This window comes from Ranitomeya variabilis, chromosome 8, assembly GCF_051348905.1.
Source record: "Ranitomeya variabilis isolate aRanVar5 chromosome 8, aRanVar5.hap1, whole genome shotgun sequence".
Classification (NCBI taxonomy): domain Eukaryota; kingdom Metazoa; phylum Chordata; class Amphibia; order Anura; family Dendrobatidae; genus Ranitomeya; species Ranitomeya variabilis.
In genome coordinates this window covers 47,619,755-47,636,772 of record NC_135239.1, presented here as the reverse complement: position 1 = coordinate 47,636,772, position 17,018 = coordinate 47,619,755, and the positions used below count along the sequence as shown (strand labels likewise).

At 44.9% G+C, this 17,018-nt stretch overlaps 1 protein-coding gene across 1 annotated transcript in view; it reads right to left on the bottom strand.

The window, feature by feature from the left end:
• TLCD4 (TLC domain containing 4) overlaps nucleotides 1-17,018 on the bottom strand; it is a 65,697-nt gene extending 48,679 nt beyond the window's left edge. Inside the window, exon 1 of the mRNA XM_077275940.1 lies at nucleotides 16,637-17,018. The gene's annotated coding sequence lies outside the window, so the exon portion shown is untranslated. The remainder of the gene's footprint in view (nucleotides 1-16,636) is intronic.

Sequence of the window (17,018 nt, the reverse complement as noted above, 5' to 3'; positions counted from 1 at the left end):
CATCCTTATCGCAAATATCAATTTAGACAAACCCCACACCATAAAAGAAAACTGCAAACAAAAAATAGGGGGGGGGGGGGGTACCACATAGTTTATTTAAACAGCAGGTGGGAAAGGGATTGACAATTTGTCATAGGGCTCGCTCGTATAAAGGTACCTTCACACTAAACGACTTTGCAACGATAACGATAGCGATCCATGATGTTGCAGCGTCCTGGATAGCGATATCGTTGTGTTTGACATGCAGCAGCGATCTGGATCCCGCTGTGATATCGCTGGTCGGAGCTAGAAGTCCAGAACTTTACTTGGTCGTCAGATCGGCGTGTATCGTCGTGTTTGACAGCAAAAGCAACGATGCCAGCAATGTTTTACAATGGTAACCAGGGTAAATATCGGGTTACTAAGCGCAGGGCCGCACTTAGTAACCCGATGTTTACCCTGGTTACCATTGTAAATGTAAAAAAAAACCAGTACATACTCACCCTCTGATGTCTGTCGGCACCGCTGTGCTCTGCTTTTACTTTACGGCCGACCGGAGCTCACAGTCAGTGTGGGAAGCAGACTGACAGGGACCTGACGGACATCAGAAGGTGAGTATGTACTGTTTTTTTTTTACATTTACAATGGTAACCAGGGTAAACATCGGGTTACTAAGCGCGGCCCTGCACTTAGTAACCCGATGTTTACCCTGGTTACCCGGGGACTTCGGCATCGTTGGTCGCTGGAGAGCTTTCTGTGTGACAGCTCTCCAGCGACCACACAGCGACGCTGCAGCGATCGGCATCGTTGTCGATATCGCTGCAGCGTCGCTTAGTGTGAAGGTACCTTAACACGGCCAAGTGCTATCCAATGTTTTATCGGATATCACTTTGACCAAAGTTGTACTATGGGGCAGTTCAGATGTGCGATTTTCCTACAGACCGATACGATCCGTAGAAATAAATCACAACATGAGGCGAGTGGCTCCATAATTCGAATAACGTGCACTCATTCAAGTCTATGGGTACGTGTGAAACACCAGACTGCAATTGGATGTCATCCGTGAGAAGTCCGACATCCACGGACTCAGACAATGAAGAAGATGGAGAAATTAAATTCTTCATCTTCTCTACTCTACACCTGCAATACGATTTTCTCATGCGACAGAATCTGATCACACTAAGATGACACTCTGCTCAGACTCAGATCAGAGTTTGAGCCAAGTTTCATTAGCGTAATCGATCCGATTCTCTTGCATGAGAGAATCTACGGGCATGTAACTGATGCCTTACAGGGGGAAAAGAACCAGGTTTTTTGAATTCTAGTATTTTTCGGACTATAAGACGGACTTTTTCCCAAAAAAATTTGGGGGGAAAATGGGGGGTGAGTCTTATAGTGCGAACACAGGCTTACCGGGGGGTTGCGGCAGAGGTGTGGCGATGCCACGGCGGCGGTGCGGAGTGCACCTGAGCAGGGTCCCTTCTTCAGGATGTCGGCGGCGCAGTGGCCCAGTGTCCACGGTGAGCAGAGCGCATCACCGGTTGCCCTGCGACCATCATCCTGAAGAAGTGGGCCACCGAAGGCTGCGCGTGAGCAGATTGAAATCTCGACGGTACTCAGCTTCAGGAAATATCCGCTGAGATCTCAATCTGCGCACGCGTGGCCTCCGGCGGCCATTTTTCTGAAGCCTCCAACAGCCCATGGCTTCAGGAAGATGGGCGCCGGGAAACCGATGATGCGCTTTGCTCACTGTGGACACTGGGCCACGGCTCCGCCACATTTCTGCTGCCGGCATCCTGAAGAAGAGACCCTGCTCAGGTGCACTCCGCACTGCCCACCACCGCAGCATCGCCACACCTCTGCCACCGCCGACATCCTGATGATGGGACCCTGCTGCAGCTATGCCTCAACGCCAACACAGGACCCGCAGCATCGCACCACAGGACTGCAGCACTTCTGCTGCCACCGGCTTCCGGAGGAAGGGACTCTGCCTTTTGTGACCCCACTGGACCAGCTCCGGCTCTCAGGTAAGATACCTTAAATTCAGACAATAAGACAGAACCCCATCTTATAAAAATATTTTTTTCTGCTATTTTCCACCCCAAAATTTGGGGTGCGTCTTATGGTCCGGTGAGTCTTATAGTCTGAAAAACACATTTCAATGAGAGATAGTCATAGCACCTCTTTACTCCTTATTTGCCACTCGGTCCTCGCTATAAGCCAAGTTTCTCATTCCCCTCTCTGGACAATAGACAAAAAATATGGTTCCCAACACAGAACAACCAAATGAGAAAACCACCCGATGTGCCATAGATATTGTAATGGGCTGTTACTGAATCTGTGCCAGTCTGGGCTCTTGTCATTAACATTGATCTCATCATGATCAATCATATGGCCGCAGCTAGAGGACCAGTATGAAGCTTGTCGGCTAGGACTTCCATTAAAAGTCTTGTAGTCCCAGACAGCAACAGCACCTGCAAACACAAGGACATCGTCATATTTATACTATGAGTTTTTGTCTTTTTTTTTACTCCCTCACCACTTTTCTAAACCTTAGATGAGATTTAATGGAAAAGGCTGAAGGCAACTCAGGACAACGGATTTACTATAATTTACAACAGAAGCCAACGTAAATTATAGCAAAAATCTACATTCTTAATAAATCTGGTGCATTTTCCTCCAGTGCACTTATAGTTCAGTTTTAGCCATAAAAAGTTAACTATTTTATTAGAGTGTTGCAAATGATAGCAAGCTGGGAAAAGTTTACTCTTAGTTTGTGTGCTATTTTCAGCATCGATAGAAAATACTTGAGAAGAAAAAAAAGTAATTCAAAAGAACCTATGTCATGTTGTATAATTGTTAATGTATGCTGATCCACTCTCATTCCTGAAAATAGGACAGTTTCAGTTTTTCGGTTTGTTCACAGATTGTGTTTTTGGAGCACGAAAAAAAAAAACGCAGAGTATTAACAAAAAGAATTAAATTATTGAGATCTCATGCACACGTTGCATATTTTTGTTTTGCTTTTTAACCCCTTAGTGACTGGGCCAAATTTTTTAAATTTGACCAGTGCCACTTTATGTGGCAATAACTCTGGAACGCTTCAACAAATCCCAGTGATTCTGACAATATTTTTTTCTTGGCACATTATAATTTATGATAATGGTAAATTTAGGTCGATATGTTTTGTGTTTATTTATAGAAAATATCAGAAATTTGACAAAAATGTAAACAAAAATTGCAATTTTCAAACTTTCAATAACTATCCCTTTAATCCAGATAGCTATATCACGGAAAAACATTGGGAAATAAAATTTCCTGATGTTTTCTTTAAGTCACCACCATTTGAAAAATATTATTTTATTTAGTTAGCATTTTAGAAGGTTTAAAAATGTAGCAGTAGTTTTTCATTTTTTCAAGGAAATTTAGCTTGTAACACTAATGCCGGCACCCCTGTATGATCCTTCCTCCTCCTCCGTGCAGGGATGCTGACATAATCACTGCCTCGACCACGCGGTGAGCTCCCAATCTCCTACTTCTTGTTCTGTGCACGTCGCACAGGCTTCCCGGCACTTACAAAATTCCACCAGCCAATAACTGGGAGGCATCTTTTATAAAGGCCACCCTCTCCAGCATGGAGGTGCCTGAGCCAATGTTCTCTCTCAGTAGTTTCTGGTGGAACTAATGAGTTGTCAGGTCCCAGTGGAACCCCACCGCTTGACCTTGTGTGGCCAGGTCCTGAATCCAAAACCCTGGTCCTTGTGTGCCAGGGCCTGAACCTGCGCCTGACGGTCCCTGGGCCTGAAGTCACATCGGTAGCACGTGAACCCTGACACTCCTTGCGGTACCTGAGCCTGAGCGGTACCTGAGCCACACGGGTAGCACGTGAATCATGACACCGATCCCTGCAAACCTGAGCTGCAGTACCGAGGACTGCAGGGAAGTGGTACCTGGCTACCTGCAGCTCAAGCCTAACTCTACCATCAGAAACTGAGGAAGGCAGCGCCGAAACGCTGTATTCTCTACTTGGGTACGGTATGCTTTACTTCAATACTTGGTTTCAGTGGATTGCTTTTCAAGCTCAATGCTGAGGTTACTACTTTGTGTTTCCTTTCATACCTTTGACCATTACATCCATTGGTAATGAACATGGGTAATGGGTCTTAATTCTGAGTATTTGAATTAATGGCTATTTGCTAACTATACTGTGTGTATTATAAGTGCAGCGCCCCAGAGTCCTGGTTGCTGCAGAAATGTCATTCTTCCCCCAGGGGGAGTGATATTACGTCTGAAGGTAATAAAGGAGTCCATCCTTCCAGGTATCACCAAACATACACCACACGTCACACTACAATCCACCAGGGGGAGCCTTGCTCCTATCTACTAGGCCACTCCTCACAGAAGGGTAAAACTGGTGGTTTGGATAGAAAGTTAGTCAGACGCTGCCTGGGTTTGACCCAGTGAGTACCTGTCAGGCAGGAAAAGGAGGAACATCTGAGCTGCAGACAGAGGGTCCCTGTACTCCGGTGACCGAAGGACTGCTGAGAGGCCCCGCAGCAGCGCTACCTGCTGCCACAACTAAGTCTGGGAAGAACCTCATAAACTGAAAAGAGACTGTGCCGCTCTGGCTTTTTGTTTGCTCTTTTGAATGGGGCTACCTGCTGCCACAACTAAGACTAACGACATTAACCCCCTAGTCTCTGAACTAGCAGGTCCCAACACTACTACCACTACGACTATTACGCCTACTTGTACCTTTACTAAGACAACTGTGTGCACTGTCACAAATACTGAAACTGTCGTGGCCACAGAGCCAACTCCAATGGTAACCTGTGCCCAGGTTACCCCTGAACGGAACACTGTGGGTACTCAGACCCCCATCTGGAGCGAGGGCGCATCCTATGTAGCACCTGGTAGCCGCCAGTATCCAACCGGGCTACCTCCACCAGTGCTACCTCCAGAACTAGAATAAACCTTGAAACCACGGATTGTAAATAGTTAACTGTTCGTTCTCAATTTGCTGCTTAAACCCGCCTAGGGTTAACTCTTAAAGGGATCCCTTTGTTTACCCGGGATCCCTGTTGTTTCAAGTTTGCACAAGCTTCAACTTTTTCAAAAGAACTACCGAATCATGGACGGTGAATGATTCACAAACTGTTGCTGTAAATAGTTTGCACCTTCTTAAAAGTGCTCTCTACTGGTTTTACATAGGAGGCTTTTACAGAGACTGCCTCTTACAGAAACTGCTGTTAATTATGCTGTAAAAATAACTGCTTTGCTTCACAGACCTGAAGAAAAACCCGTTTGTGCGGCAGAATTCCGGGTCAGGATTACACGTCTTAGGACCAACGTTCGGGGGTTCGTAACGGGTTCCTCATCTCCTACCACGTCATGTTGCCTTTAAGTAAACTTGCAGATTGCTGATGTGATAATTTTGCGCTACCTCAAAAAGACTTGAGATTTCCTCTTAAAGGAAATGTTCGTTTGTTGCACTTTCGCCTAAAAGTGATAATGTTGCCTTAAGTAGTTAGATAGTGATAATGTTTATACATAGCTGGTAGTATGTAGCCAAGAATAGGAAATGTTAATGAATAAAATTGAAGTAAACTAAAGAAAAATGCAGTGAGCCCGTAGGGGTAGATAGATAGTCCTGCATGTGAAAGAAAAAGAAAGGAAGAAATGTTAATTAGCACTTTGAAGTTTTCTAGTATACCCTTAGAGGGTACTCGCACTTGAATAAAGAAAGATACTGTTTATACTTGCACTTAATAGATAGTATACCCGTATGGGTAATGGTCGTTCATAGTTAATAATTGTTATTTAAAGTCATACGCACAATGTAAATATGTTTTTGTTTGCAACGTTCAAGTGTTCTCACCTCTCATAAAGGGAAGCATTGTTATATTTACTTGTTTACAGCATTCCAAAAATTTGTATGTCTTTTTGCTGATGTATTGTATGTCTTTTTGCTGATGTATTGTTGTTTTCTTTTCCCAGCCCGGGAGTGCTGGACTTAACGGGGGGGGGGGGGGGGGAGTGCAGCGCCCCAGAGTCCTGGTTGCTACAGTAATGTCATTCTTCCACCAGGGTAAGTGATATTACGTCTGTAGGTAATAAAGGAGTTCATCCTTCCAGGTATCACCAAACATACACCACACTTCACACTCCAATCCACCAGGGGAAGCCATTATTATTATTATTATTTATTGTTATAGCGCCATTTATTCCATGGCGCTTTACAAGTGAGGAGGGGTATACATAATAAAAACAAGTACAATAATCTTGAACAATACAAGACATAACTGGTACAGTAGGAGAAAGGACCCTGCCCGCGAAGGCTCACAATCTACAAGGGATGAGTGAGGATACAGTAGGTGAGGGTAGAGCTGGTCATGCAGCGGTTTGGTCGATCGGTGGTTACTGCAGGTTGTAGGCTTGTCGGAAGAGGTGGGTCTTCAGATTCTTTTTGAAGGTTTCGATGGTGGGCGAGAGTCTGATGTGTTGTGGTAGAGGGTTCCAGAGTATGGGGTGATACGCGAGAGAAATCTTGTATATGATTGTGGGAAGAGGAGATAAGAGGGGAGTAGAGAAGGAGATCTTGTGAGGATCGGAGGTTGCGTGCAGGTAAGTACCGGGAGATGAGGTCACAGATGTATGGAGGAAACAGGTTGTGGATCGCTTTGTATGTCATGGTTAGGGTTTTGTACTGGAGTCTCTGGGTAATGGGGAGCCAGTGAAGGGATTGACAGAGGGGAGAGGCCGGAGAATAGCGGGGGGACAGGTGGATTAGTCGGGCAGCAGAGTTTAGAATAGATTGGAGGGGTGCGAGAGTGTTTGAGGGGAGGCCACAGAGCAGGAGGCTGCAGTAGTCAAGGCGAGAGATGATGAGGGCATGGACTAGGGTTTTTGCAGATTCTTGGTTGAGGAATGAACGGATTCGTGCAATATTTTTGAGTTGAAGTCGGCAGGAAGTGGAAAGGGCTTGGATATGTGGTTTGAAGGAGAGATCAGCGTCAAGGATAACCCCGAGGCAGCGAGCTTGTGGGACTGGGGAGAGTGGGCAGCCATTTACTGTAATGGATAGGTTCGTTGGGGGGGGTCACGTGAGATGGGGGAAAGATGATGAATTCTGTTTTGTCCATGTTAAGTTTCAGAAATTGCCATGCTCTTATCTAGTAGGAAACTCCTCACAGAAGGGTAAAACTGGTGGTTTGGATAGAAAGTTAGTCAGACCCTGCCTGGGTTTGACCCAGTTAGTACCTGTCAGGCAGACAGGGGGAAAAGGAGGAACATCTGAGCTGCAGACAGAGGGTCCCTGTCAGGGGTGGGATCCTGACAGAGGCCTAGCGGGATAGAAAGCTACGGAGCTGCGCCTGCCCCACGTGCGGCAGCATCCAAAGAAAGGACACGAAGCGAACTGTGTTGTAGAGAGTGAGAAACGAAGTCACAGCACAAGGAGAAAACACCGGGAGGAGTTCTGCCCCGAGACAGGCAGCCTCCTTCTGAGGCGCGTAGCCGTAACACCGAGGGAGTAATTGACTATACGCTTTACTTCAGAGACCGGCAGGACAGTCAATTCCAAGTTGGCTGCCCAACCTTAATACCTATAAACAAGCCTCAGGCAATCCCAGTCATACGGGTTTGTCCTATCCATACCATCTGGGGGACAGAGAGAAGACATCAGAAACATCCACGAAAGTTGTGAGGACCTTACCGAGTTGCTCAGCAGGGAGGGACTACAACACACAGGCGCTAGTAGGAAGGCTACTGATTTCCACCTGGATAGGGGGACTCTGGATTTGCCCTCGGACCGGCCGGACTCTGCCTGCCCTGTGGTCCGTACCCTGAACTGTGGATGCTGAAGCTTCCAGTAAAAGGTAAAGAGACTGCAACCTTGTGTCCTCGTTATTCCCTGCACCTCACATCGTCCACCATTACCATCTACACTTCTGGGAAGCCCTGGGGACACACTTCACCTGTGGGAAGGTATACCATCTCGCTGCTATAACATCACCCCAGCGGACCCCTAAGCAGCGTCGGTCACCCTGACCGAATACCACAGGTGGCGTCACGAACACCGTACAAACTACACCTTTAATTGGACGCCCCTCAAAGGGCCACGGACCGGGTCAGGCCACCGTGACATCCCCCGAACCGAAGGACCCGGTGCAGAGTACCCCCATTGCCCTTACGTGGGGGCGATTCATATGACCTTAAGCGCGCACTCTGTGCCCCAGTTTTGTTTACAGCACGTATGCACTTTTTTCTCCCCCATCCTACCTGTCCCTTGACTTATAATATTTAATACTTTTATTTTGGACTTGTTTGATAAAATTCTTGCTACATCAGAAACTCCAGTAAAAACCAGGTTAGCCACTTATTTACGCCCCTCCTAGCCAAGCCCAGCCCCGTGACACAGTGGGTCCATGAACCACCTGCACCACCTGCGTGACATAGCTGAAGAGACACAGATCCCAATGATGTAATTATCACATCTGATCTTACTTTGATGCCTACACGGTTAGTCCACAAATGGCCCATGCTGTGTGTTTAACGCACATCCCAGTGCGAGTCAAGCAAGTGTTCTTGTATTTCGGGAAATTGGGACAAGTCGCCATTTTTGTATGGACACCTTTAGTTATTTTTTATATATATACTTAGACAACAACCTATTATATTTTGAAGATAAGCTCTGAAAGTGGAGCAAATTATATGACTTAAGAAACACTAACAGCCAATCTCATATGTCATACTTACTCAATTTCATGACAAGTGAGGATTTCCTGCCGCGTGTATGATTTATGTATGATGTACATTTATTATTATAGCAAATGCAACATATTTATCATTCTATCAAACTGCAGTTGATCAATTTGTCCGTGAAAGTAAATTTCAACACCTTTCATCAGCAGAACGCTGCCCTGCCAGTCGAAGGCTAGAGATCTGACATGAAGCCCTCGACGGTGCTTAATATTAGGTGTAATAACAGCCCTCTGTCTGTAATTATGTTTCGTATGCTGGATGGAGAGAACTGGAGGCAATCAGGAATCCTCAGCCATAATGAATACATCCATTATTAATGAACCATTACAAGGCATTTCTAAATAAAGGGAAACGCATTGTCTAGTCTTCTATAAATATACAATACTAATAAATATAAATCATTATCTAATGAAAACTTCTGTTTCCAAACAGTGAACAGAAACATGTTTCCTTCTAATCTGAAAACTTATCCTGACCCCAATGTATCAGCGTAGGCGACTCACTGCTCGCTGAACAAAGACACAGCGAAAATCTTCCTCTTATCCTAATCTCCGTATACAAAGGATAACAGATTATATTCATACATTGAAACAAATGTAGCCGTGTGAGCAGGACTAGACTGTGCCGTCACGGTCAAAATGTAGGAAGTTTGTATTCACTGACAGCAAGTAGAGGTCGATTATTGATTTTTTTTCCTATTTATTTACATATAATTTGCATAATTTGTTTTAGAAGTAAATTACAGCTGGAAATGATCGTCTCTTCTATTAATTTCTCGCACTCTTTATCCAATCAAAAGAGTGGACCGGAGGGTGCAGATATTTTGGTGGTAGGTATCTACAGGGTGGGTCATGTATATGGATACACCTAAATAAAATGGGAATGGTTGGTGGTATTAACTTTTTGTTTGTGGCACATTAGTATATGGGAGGGGGAAAGAAAACTTTTCAAGATGGGTGGTGACCATGGGGGCCATTTTGAAGTCAGCCATCTTGGATCCAACTTTATAAATGGCCCACCCAGGTGTATCCATATAAATGGCCCACCCTGTATATAAATCGCTAAGGTTGAGAATGAGAAAATCAGGTGCTATCACCGGTAAGTCTATTGATGGGCAGCTGGACAAGCTTTTTTGGGTTTGTTCTTCACCCATAACCGTCCCACAGAGATACAAGCTTGCCTGGGTTGTGGTTCCAATAGTAGTTATAGATTGGTAATCAAGTGGTCAGGATACAGATGAACTGATGAGGCTGCCAGGGGTTTATACTAAGAATGCAGTCAGGGAATACAAGGGACAATACAAAATGTAGCCAGAAGTTGGAGCCATAGTTTAAAGAGGACCCATCACGAGGTCAAAGTGACCAGTTTTTGCTTTTATTTTATTCCCACTGCTCCACCGAGTATTCTGTTTCTTTGTTTTGCTTTTAATTCCACCATACGTTTCAAAAGACATGGGCCATTTTATTTAATACAAATTTTTATGGTCTGTACAAGGGGGCGTGGCTCACAGGGTAAGAATGCTGAGCAGCCTAAAGACACGCCCCAGAGGATCCTGTAAGCCAAGCCTCCTTGTAAAGACCAAAATCATTCAGACACAGAATCCACAGAAAATGCCACCAATGGGTCATAAGTGGGGAGCTTTGATCACACAGCATAGTCCTTCCTTATTCCTAACAGCTTTTGCCTTTTACGTTTATGAAATACGGTAGTAAATATCTACTGATATAACTGCAATGTTTGTAAAATATCCGGACATTCTTTGATAATGAAGGAAGGCATAATAATAAATCCAATATGAGACCAGGGCTAGAGGGAATTCAGCTGTAATGTGTGTCCATATCACAATTTGTGTCGGACATGTCCTAGTAACATTTAGGAGATACTTGTATGTGTGGGACAAGTTATGTCATATTGAGTCAGGGCTGTAATATGGATCCTGGTAGTCAACAGACTGATCTTATATCATTGCCCCGTCATGGTGCGAGCTCCTCTAGTAAGCCGAGAACCGTATTTCACAACATCTGCTGAGCAGCAGGTGCATATTTGTTTCGGAACATGGAACCAAATGTATCACAAAACAGACTATAAAAATGCAAAGTTCAACTTGCTCTACAGGTTTTATTTGTTTGTGGAAACAAGTGACAAGAACAAAGTTTACTGCCCTTATTTAAAGTGATATTTCTCGGTGAAGTATTACACTATTATTTTAAGGCTGCAGACAATCGTGTATTCTCATACGAGAGCATCGGAAAGATTATGGAAATCTCTGATTACACACTGATCAGAGAGTGATCCAATTCTCTCAGATGAGAAGATGATGGAAAATAAAAACCTCAATTTTCTCCATTTCATCAGTCCGTGGATGTGATCCGAGTGCAGTCCGACATTTTCCATGGACTCACTGACTTGCATGGCCGAGTAGAGTCCGAATATCAGATCATTTTGGGCATGCATTGATTTTTTTCTCAAAAAGGTTAAAGGAAGAATGTGACATGTGCACGGCCTCACAGACTAACACTGGTCGGAGTGCGATCCGATGTTTTGTCAGATCGCACCCGGACCGCGGCCATGTGCAGGAACCATCAGGCAGGATAATTTTATCTCCAGCAGGGAAATAAGGTGAACGTTCACACCTTGCTACTTTTATTTTGACCAGAGGTCACACACTACTGACTGACCGGTATGTTTAGCACAGACATTGTTACTGAAATACGGAAAGCCTGTTAGACTTGCTTTTCTACAAAACAAATATTCAAGGTGTAACACATACTGCACAAATTCTGCCAGGATAAAGGAACTCCGTTTTGAAGACTGTCCTTCTACTTCTAAAATCTGTTATTCTCAATCGGTGGTATGTTTACAGGGGCCAAATCGGATGAACAAGTGTTCACAAGACCCGTCGTTCCCCATCATTGGCACATGTAAACATATCAATCAGCAAAATGCTCAGTCTCCAGTCGAGTGGATCATTTATGGGAGTCCTAAAATCATCATTGTCTACAGCCCATCTGTACGGAGAATGTGCAGCTAACAATAAGAACCCTGTGTGGGGCCCGAACAATCCCTGTAGGGCCCTAGTTATAAGCTTTTCAGTGTGTTTTCACATGTGTTTCTGCTGCTGGTTTTTAGTCTCTTTCTCTAGTTTGTTTCTGCAGTGGAAACATACTAAAAAACGCGGATTCATTTTTTAAGTGGATCCACCACATCTAGTGCAAGTTCATGGGGAAAATCGTCACATAAAACTCAGCCTAGCCGCAAGATAAGTTGACACGCTGTGGATGTGAAACACGCACCGTAGGTCAGTTTACGAGGTTAAAAAACAATGCGCATGAGATTACTAGAACTCCCATCCACTTTTCTGGTACTGTAAGGGTATGTGCAGACGATCCGGGACTGGCAGCGCTTTGGACTCAGAGCATGTTCGCTGCATCCTAAGCGCTGCCATCTATTGAAAACAGGAGAATCCGCATTGATCAATGAGCCGTGGGGATTCACCGACTCACGTCGCTGCAAGAGAAATTGACATGCTGCAGTCTGGGAAGACATGCCACATGTCCAGCTCCGCGGGCGTCTCTGGACGCATAGTGGACATGGGATTTCTTGAAATCCCATCCACTATGCTGTAACATCTGGACTGGATGCTGCACAAGTACACAGCATCCACCCCGCAGCATTTACTGATCATCTGCAGATCCCCTTAGACAGCAAAAATATTCAGAATCAAAAACTAATTGTGGGACACAGCCTAAACAAGCACCAGCCAACTTGCTACTGTATATCGGCAATCCGCAGCAGTTATAGAAGACATCCAACTTTTCATTCCTCTGTCCAGCCTTGGAAATCTAGAGAGAAGAAGTGCTGGAGAGTTCATCAGAATGAAGAGTGACCGTCAGCAGGTGAATGAGGTCTTTTGGTCCCACCAGTTTTTTGAAGACCTATCTACAAAAGACTTCACCACCACATCATGACTATATAGAATAACTTGCTACGATTCATAGCAACAAATGATCCTTTCTAAAGCCAGAACAATAAAATTCCAGCATCGAGATCTATGCCTTATATAAAATAAAGCTTAGGGGATGACAAACGATGTTTTTCTGAGAAGCGTTTTACCAATTTTGTATGGTGACTTCAAAGGTTTTTAAATGATGAATTAAAGATATAAAAGTCATGATTCCGGATGCTGGACTTTATTGTTCTAGCTGCCTAATCTTGCTGCGCTCCATGTAGTCTGTGCATTGGATCTATCAGCGGCAGATTGGTCTGGGCTATGTTGGACCTCGCGTCCTCTGTTTTGTACTTACGCCTATTACATTTGTATAATCTGGGCCCACTATAAAGGGTGGACCAGTCCAACTCTGGTGACCATGTTGGATTCCACAGGAACACGGAGATCCAGGATAGTCACTTGTTAAATTAAATGCCTTTTCTAATGCAGCAGTACGCACAGTTTTCAATGCCGTTTGAAGGCAAACTATTAAATTAGGGAAAAAAAAATTATATAAATAATTACAGCGCAAGACGGGTGCACACATTTGTACACAGATTGGGTTTACATGCACTGCTGTTCCATTGTGGAAAACGGACTTTGGGGAACAATTCTGAGGGGGTAGCTTTTCGATTTTGAAAGTAAGGATATGTCCAGGGCTGCCTTTATTCTTCATAGTTGCATATGTTGAACGTCACAAGTCCATCAAGTTCAACCTTTCTCCACCAGTTACACATCCTTCAATGGCTTCATCTAATATGTAAAACTCTTGTCGTGTAAACAGTCAACCCTTGGCTTCCCATGTTGTCACAGTCTTCACTATCAGCGCTCCGGGATAGAGTTATAATAGACTGTATTAATAGGGTTGAGTACTATATGTGCTCTTATGATCTGGAGAACAAGTACCGTACTCATTATTCCCCAACTCAGTGATGGATACACAGGTGTGCTCATAAATCATTACAATTAATAGAGGGCGTGTAAACTTTTAAATATTCCTAGTGAGAGATTTTCCTACAATTAAAATGAAAAAATGAAAGACCGCTACATTGAAAAAAAGACAATAAATATCAATTATCTATTTTAGCAATCAAGGACTCATCACACATCTGAATGTCGTAAAAATATTTATGTCGAAAATACCTCTAGAAGCATCCATGTTCCACTCTTGCTCAGGGGCCCACCGGAGGATTCTCCTGTTCTGCTGTGGGCCAGTCTGAGCCTGGGTAGAACATGGATATACATAGGAGAAGTGTTAGGCTATGTGCCCATGTTGCGGATTGGTGTGCGGATTTTTCCGCACTGTTTTTGTAAAATCCCCAGGTAAACCGCACTGCGGATTACCTGCAGATTTGCTGCGTATTTACTACGTTTTTTTTTCGATTTTTGTGCGGATTCCTATTATGAAACAGGTGTAAAACGCTGTGGAATCCGCACAAAGAATTGACATGCTGCGGAATAAACAACGCTGCGTTTCTACACGTTTTTTTCCGCACCATGTGCACTGCGGATTTTGTTTTCCATACGCTTACATGGTACTGTACAACGCATGGAAAACAGCTGCAGATCCGCAGCAAATTCCGCAACGTGTGCACATAGCCTTAAAAGGAGTTCCGGCACCTCCACCAATCAGCTGGTATCACTGCTGGCAGCGGCCGGATGTACGCAGTGTATGGAGCAGAGCACCTCAGCTCCGGCGGGGATACCAGCTGACTGGTGGAGGTGGCAGGTGCTAAACTGGCAATCACCTGATCAACAAGCAGAGCACACATTTAGAAATCATTATTTTGTCAGCTCATCACCTTCTGTACACACAACATGTGCTGCCGATAACATTGTGTTCTATACGCCCAAAATAATCATGTCAACGATCATTCGGTGTGCATGGAAATGTGATCGTCATGCCTAAACAGGCCATGGATGGATCGCACCAACTTGCTCAACCGGCGAGTTGCCTAACCTGGGCTTATACGAGGCCTCATCATGTTTTGTGACCTGAACACAGTCAGTATTTCACAGATAGTTGAAGTTAGCCTAAGGGCACATTCAGATGTCCGAGCATGGCGCAGACAGGCCGCGGTTCTCCTGACCCGAGTGTGACAGGTTCATATACCCTATGAAGCTGTAGCACTCGAGTTGGGAGAGACGTGGCCAGACCCTGCATTACCGGTGTGTGCTCAGACCGAAATCCACGGACACCTGAATGAACTTGAATCCCACATTTGCTACTGACCGCAGCATCTAAACAGTTAAGATGCTTGGATTCGATGATCTCTGATCACAGCAGGAGCCCAGTTGGGTATAACATCCAGCTCTGACTTCATATGGAGCGAGCGCAGCTCCTGAGCCCGCTCTCCACTCTCAGAGGTGCTTTCCATTAAAAATATTTGGCAGATGGTGCCAAGGAGGTAAGTGGTTCCACAGTTTCCACGCACTTTATATATAGGCCTTGTCCAAGTTACAAAACCAAATTCCATACGCACAGTTAGGGAATTAAATTGAAGTTAATAGAAAAGGGGGCTTCTGTCCGGTAAGCTCCTGAGAGGGGAGCAGTGGCCATGACGGTCTTTCTCACTTTGGATGACACAGAAAGCTCTATGAATGGAAAAAATCCTCAGACCTCTGTGGAAGTATCCCACATATATTGCTTAGGGTATGTGCACACGTATTTTGGAGCTCTGCAGATTTGAGAAATCTGCAGGTAAAAGGTGGTTTTTATGCGGATTCCACCTGCAGATTCCTATTGTGGAGCAGGTGGAATCCGCACAAAGAATTGACATGCTGCGAATGTAACCCGCAGCGTTTCCGCGCGTTTTTTTCCGCAGCATGTGCACTGCAGATTGCGGTTTCCATAGGTTTACATTGTACTGTAAACGCATGGAAAGTTGCTGCGGACCCGCAGCTGCAGATCCGCTGCGGATCCGCAGAAAAATCCGCAACGTGTACACATAGCCTTACAGACCACACTTTTGTGCATGTCTGAAAGAGAAGACTACAACCAGGATGGAGGCCAGACAGTGTCCAAAGTGAATCCGTCAGCTTCATTGACGTGAATGGCTCCGCTGGCGATCTGTTGTGGTTTCCGTCAGAATCCTGTTTTATGGCGATTCTAAAAGAAAACCCGACGAAGCGCTCAGCGGACAGCGCTGTATGTGAGTGACCCTAGCCTAATACCGGACCCGAGAACCTATGCTTTGTCAGAGAGTCTGTGTCAACGGACCCATGTACTGACGACTCCTGGGTGTGCACGTTATAAGAGATATAACCCATACACATGGAATTGTCAGCAAAGTGGGTATTATACAGTAGATCATCAGATCATCGTCCCTGTATAATTCGCTTTGTTCCATGTGTATGTAATAAAATAAGGTTTTTAATGTCGAGCTCCACCACGAGGCCTACACACAGGAAACATTGGCGCTGCCATCAGGAGCTAGATTTGTGAATGAGTTACATCATTTTCTAAGACATCTACAAACATCTCAGTTTTTCCTTCTATTTTTCTATCCTAAAGAGCGGTCAGACGTGCAACATTTTAGAAAAACAGTAAGCGATCACAAATATAAAAATGGCGCACGAGCGAAAGACTTGGCCCGATGTAGTCACAGGTAGCGCTTACCTTATTATAGAAGCATTATGGAACAGTACGCTGAATTACGAGGAAAGCGATAATTTTTAGACACTGCTCCAATTGGAAAAAGACCCTGAATTAGTGATTCATCCCCCTCCATTGATGAATGAATAATACTCCATGATGACAAGTGTGGGAATGTGTTGGGAACAAAGGAAGGAAAGCAAGGCAATGTAATCCAGAAATGTATAGGATTCATACCTATATGCATGCATTATGGCAATCATACAGCCTGGTGAACACACAGGAGGCCTTACAAGCAAGCAGTGCATTACCTGTGGGCGGGGGTCCTACATGCAGGTCAGGGTGATTCAGTAAGGGGCTCATTGCTGTCCTGGCTGCAGGGAGACCATGCTGGCTGCTGCATTCAGTGCTGATCCAGGCACAGAGGCTTCACATCCAGGCTATGGCAGAAGCTCTGCTCCTAGACACTGCTGTATGGGAGATCTCTGCCCCCTCCCTGGGCCTCACTAAGGAGGAGGAGGAGGCAGTGATGAAAGCTGAATAGGGGATGCTGCTGCTGTAGGAAGACAGGGCTATACAATGTATGGCAATACAGCTGATGGCAGTCCTGTGGCATCTGCTAATGTGATCTGCAGCCTGGCTCTGCGGCTGCCACCTTTGTTGCCAGCCCTGCCCATTCATGTCTAACACCTC